The sequence below is a fragment of the Geospiza fortis genome, unplaced genomic scaffold (genome assembly GCF_000277835.1).
Source record: "Geospiza fortis unplaced genomic scaffold, GeoFor_1.0 scaffold112, whole genome shotgun sequence".
NCBI classification, from domain to species: domain Eukaryota; kingdom Metazoa; phylum Chordata; class Aves; order Passeriformes; family Thraupidae; genus Geospiza; species Geospiza fortis.
The window spans coordinates 24,512,786-24,517,990 of NW_005054298.1; the positions used below are offsets into that span (position 1 = coordinate 24,512,786).

The following is a 5,205-nucleotide window of genomic DNA, read 5'->3' on the forward strand; positions in this document are numbered from 1 at the left end:
TCCTTCTACCAGCTCCTATTTCTAAATTAAGGACACTTGAGTGTGACTGTTCTAGGCACTCCCAACTCTCTGTGCATTTTCCACCAAGTTTTCATACACAGAGACTTTATCTTCCCTTAAGCTGGAAAGCAGAATTCCATGAGCCATCCTTCAAGAGATTAATATCAGCAGCTTTACATCAGGCAGAAACACAAATGCAGCTGTTCTTGGGAGCTGGAAGATTTCTCTTCTGCTCAACAAGCACTGCAGAACACAGGGGCATGGTCTCAGAATTCGTCCCTAGCTCAGACAGAGCTCAGACTAAGATCAAACTCACAACAGAAGGCTCTCAGTTCATGAGACCTGACCATTTTTGACACCACTGGTATCACTAAACCAATGCAAATTCCATGCACAAAGAAAATTTGCCACATCTAGAACTGATGTGACAGAAGTTAACCAACAAAAGGTGGTTTGCAGAAATTGTTACTGACATGCTGTCAAGTGACCAGGTAGATCATGCAAATGAAAAAGTGCCCTCATGTGATGGGACAGGTGTTAACTATGGAGTCTGGTGTTAGATGCAAGACACTGAACACAGCACAGATGGAAGATCACCTACAGAGGAAGAAAAGTGCCAAACCTTTCAGGCTCTGAGTGTGGTGGTTTTGAGGGGTAGTTTGGAATGCTTCATGTTCTGGATAAAAAGAAAAAAAAAGTGAAAAGGCTTTGGTTATTTTAGGTTATTAAAGGGTTAGAAATATACAACATGATTAAGTTAAAGCTTACTCTATAAAAAGTGTATATCTGAAAGACTGGATAAAAGCTCTCTGGTGTTTCTTTATAAAACAAGCTTTCATTTACTTTAATAAAATGCACAGAGACAATAAAAAGATCAAGGAGGTGCCACTGGCCTATAGTTTCAGTATGACATGCAAAGATGGCAATGTATGAATGAGTATTCATTAACATTTTGGGAACACACTCATAAAAACATTGAGATCTGTCCAAACACTAGGCATTTTGTTGAGCAGACCAGAAAGAGTCAGCAATAATACTACTATTCTGAAAAGGAAGATTTACTTTATTCTCTATTGGAAAATCCTCTTCCTCCCACCAAAGAAAGTGCATTACACAGAAGTCATGTCATCAAACTTTAATCTCCTCTGTTTCATTCCTGCAGGTCCTCTCACAAGATCTTACACACCTTCATGTTCTTCCTTGAAGGCTTGTAGAACTTCTTGTGTGAGCAAGCAGAAAGAACAGCTATGTCAGCACAGAGACAATCACTGCTTGTCCAGGCTGCTTTCAGGACTAGCACAGAGAACGTTAGTCTGGCACAAGGACACTGGCACTGAACTCCCTCTCTCACTGATCTGCCAACACACACCTCACCGCTTCTGGCTCTCCTACTGCCATTTGAATACCACACCCAATTATGTTTTAAATAGTATCTACAGACAGAAACTGTTCTCCAAAGAGCAGAAATATTCCTATGATCTTTCCTGGAGCCATTGAACTGTCAACACTTGACCAAGGGAGAGAGTTGAAATGTTTACAGTATTTTAGTGGCAGTTTATGCTGTATTGACACTGTCCTGCTATAGAAATCCAAGTACATTAGACAAATGTCCAAATGGCAGATCCAATAGTATGTTAGCTTTTCCTCTCTAGCTCCTTCCTAGTGAGGACCCAGAAATCAACTCTTGTGAAAGCACTATACTACAAACAGATTTTCATGATGAGCCATATCAATCCCTGTTAGAAAAAAGATCAGGAAGAGTGAGAAATTTAATTTGCTTAGAACAGCATGCTCTTGTTTAAACAGGCAGAATGTCATTAACAGAAGCCAGTACATGCCAAATGACCAACTGAGCCACACTGCAGAGAGTGAAGGATGGTTGCAGTAAAAACATGAATTCCAATTACCCACATTAAAAGATCTGACTACATGTGCCCTAAAATATCTGCATCATTTCACCACAGATAAGTGTAATTAAAATGGTATTAAAGAACTATGTGCAAACAACTATAGTCATCTCCATTTTATTGTGAGCTACATACATCTATATATGTATGCATATGTATTTTAAAACTACAAAGTATCCAAAGGTAACTTGTCTGAGGGACTATCATATACATGCTTTTTGCAAGGTTTCTGCTATCTATCAGAGGCTAACTGATGAGAATTACTCCCACAGCTCCTATTTTCCTGTCCTGGGAAGACTCCTTAGGACAAGGACACTCCTTGTAAAGCTTTCCATGCTTTTAAAACCCCTTCTGTACAAGAACAGGATGGGGTCCTAGTTGACAAACATGTACCAGTAGTTTGTATGATACAACAGTACTATTTATGATCACTCCTTTGAAGACTCTCCAGAAAACACTTCAAATTCCTTCAGAAAATAAACATGTCATTTGTCATGTGCATCAGAATGGAATGGGATACTAAGATGTAAGAGCTTATATTGGAAAAAAAACAAAACACAAGCACACACACTCCTGTTATTTGCTCTTCCCTCCTTTCCCCCCCAGACCATACCTTAGCTGCTGTTGTTGGGTAGGTCAGCTGGATAGCTTCTGACCTAAAAAATTAACACCACCTGTTTTACACAAGGCTTGTTTCATTCATTAATGAGGTGCATTGTTTTGGGGAGAAGATAATTGTTACTGATGGAATGGGTCTGAAGTCTATTCCTACAAGAGCTTTGTTCAGAAAGGCAAGGCAGATCAAAGATGATTTTCTCATCAGAGACCCATAAAGAGCAGTAGCTTTTCCCAGCACCATCCTCAGCTGTATCACACTTTCTATCCCTAATGGAACAGAATCTTCCTACCTAAACATCTGAGAACCTATCTGCTTGAATAGGCTTAAGGGAGAAAATTCCACTTTTGCCAACAGATAGACAACTTAACAGGCATCTACTATCCACAGCCAGAATCAGGAATTCAAGTGGTATGAAAGAGGCCAGCCCTAACAGCTGGCAGAAAGCATCCTTTCCTCCTTGTTTTATCAAATCTTTTCAGTTGCTGTGAATGTAAATGGTCTGTGAAACAGGGCTCCTTCATACTCATCCCAGTAACGATGATAAACCCCTAAGCAGGCAAGTAAAAAACCTTAATGCAATTTAAAGGAACTTATGATTGTGGGGAAAGAGGGAGAAAAACTGATGGGGCAAAGCTCACCAGTGTTTACCTGTGCAGTGAAATCAGCAGGTCCTTCAACAGCCCAACAGTGAAACACTGAGAATTGGAGGGCCTGAGGGCATGGGATTTCTGTGGAAGCCTTAATAAGTCTGAAGAAAGAGACATTTGGGCAGATACTGAGCTGTAGTCAGTGGGATGAGAAAAGCAGCAGGTTAATTCAGTTGGAAAGAAAAGGTTTGTTTTCCTTGGTAACAGGTAAAGAAAAAGAGTCTACAGCCCTGGGCTGAAGCTCCAAGAGGAGTTCTTCTTCATATCAGAAGCTAAGAATGGGCACCTCAGACTATGGGGAGTCATTTATCTGCCTCTGGTGCTCACCAAAACTCAAGCAGCTTTTCTGTTTTTAAGGGCAGGGTAGGCTTCCCTTCTCTTTGTACCTTTAAATTTCTACCAGTAATTCACACTATCCACTACTGGCATAGAAAGGACTATGGATAGACTCAGGAACTACACTGAGCCCTTGGGCTCTCAACCCCAAAACCCCCCAGGCACAGCCCCCATCAGCCCTCCACACAGGATCCTTGCTTTTCAGGAACTTCTTCCACCTGAAGAAGTTCTTCCACCTGAAGCTTCTCCCTGAAGCTGTCTTACTTGTTCTCCATCATCCTTAAAATCCACTGCCCTGAAAGAGCTCTTGCATTTTTCCCCATGAGCCCCCATAGCCACAAAATAGACCAGTATTTTAAAAGAACAAGTAGCTTACACTTGAACAGGAATATTATACATTAAGTTACTATAGAAAAAAATATACATACACATACATACACAGACATTTGTGCCTCTAAATTTTGTGGAAACTGCAATAATTTTGTACCACAAAAAAAGCATTCATTACCAGTATTGGTTTCCATCCAAGACGCCTCCAGCCTTGAATGAGAGCTATAGATGTGTACCTTTTTACACCTTCTCTACATTTTACCAAAAGGTTATCTTTGCATGCACATACAGAAGCACATCTCTTGTAAAGCAACCAGTCACTCTTACAGACAACCAACAACAAGGATAACTGGAGAATCAGTTGTTCATTTACTGTACTGTTGAAGGTCAGGAATTCTAGGTTTGCAAAATAAGTGCTTGCACAAAACAACCACAAGAAAACAAAGTAAACATCCGCAATTCCAACACAAAGTAATAACCAAGTACTTTGCATCAAGCTACATAGATTACTCTGAAAAATCAGCCTTGAGTATTCTATTTAAACAACTTTAACCATTACAGATATCAGCATTTACTTCTGATTTTTTTCAGAAACATAACAGTCTTCTCTGTAAAATATAGGTGGATATTAGTGAAAAAATACATTAAATCAAATATAGAGACTGGACATGGGGGTGAGTTCATATTCCTCCTTCAGCAACATGCACAAAGCAAATGTAAAACACACTTTGAAAAACAATGATTACATTAAATTAAAATAAACGACACATAAATAAACTGAAATATATATCTGGAAGACAAAGAACTGAAATTCTGTGAAAATTAAGAAAACTGAAGACAAAAATGTGAGTACTGACTCAAGAATAATTTAAAATAAATTTTCCAATAAACAGAATAACAGAATTGCAAGTCTAATCCCCAGCTTTTAAGAACAACTAATTCTTTATTGCTTCTTTGAAATTCTTCCATTTTTTTCTTCTATTGTTTTCAGAGTAGCATGCAAATCAGGGTACAATACAAAATTAATTTCAGAACCTGCAATTCAAGATGGTTTTCTCCAGCTGTGGCACTAGGTCAAAACCAGAAACACCATCAGAAATACTGTGTGGCACAGGATGAGACTGTAGCTCATGGCGGAAAGAACTGTGCAAAAACCGGAACTGTTAATGAGGGAACTAAGCAAGAACTGATATAACTTCAAATATAACTTGACTTTCCTTAAGCTATTACTCCAATCACAAACGTATTGCCTGCTTTGAAGAGAACTGAAATAGAAACAACCTCTTGCTGGTAATCTTTAGCTGTAATTTACTCTTTTGAAAAGAACGATTCTCAACAATGAGGAAAAATTCTCCAAAAAAGAGCA

At 39.0% G+C, this 5,205-nt stretch overlaps 1 protein-coding gene across 5 annotated transcripts in view; it reads right to left on the bottom strand.

The window, feature by feature from the left end:
- CARF (calcium responsive transcription factor) overlaps nucleotides 1–5,205 on the bottom strand; it is a 29,770-nt gene that overhangs the window by 3,813 nt on the left and 20,752 nt on the right. For 2 of the 5 annotated variants that reach the window (XM_031057803.1, XM_031057786.1), the window contains 3 exons: nucleotides 3,175–3,274; nucleotides 2,521–2,563; nucleotides 623–676 (listed from right to left, as the gene is read on the bottom strand). The gene's annotated coding sequence lies outside the window, so the exon portion shown is untranslated. Of the gene's footprint in view, nucleotides 1–622; nucleotides 677–2,520; nucleotides 2,564–3,174; nucleotides 3,307–5,205 lie in introns of all 5 variants that reach the window. The other 3 variants (XM_031057793.1, XM_031057801.1, XM_031057794.1) reach the window with 3 other exon arrangements.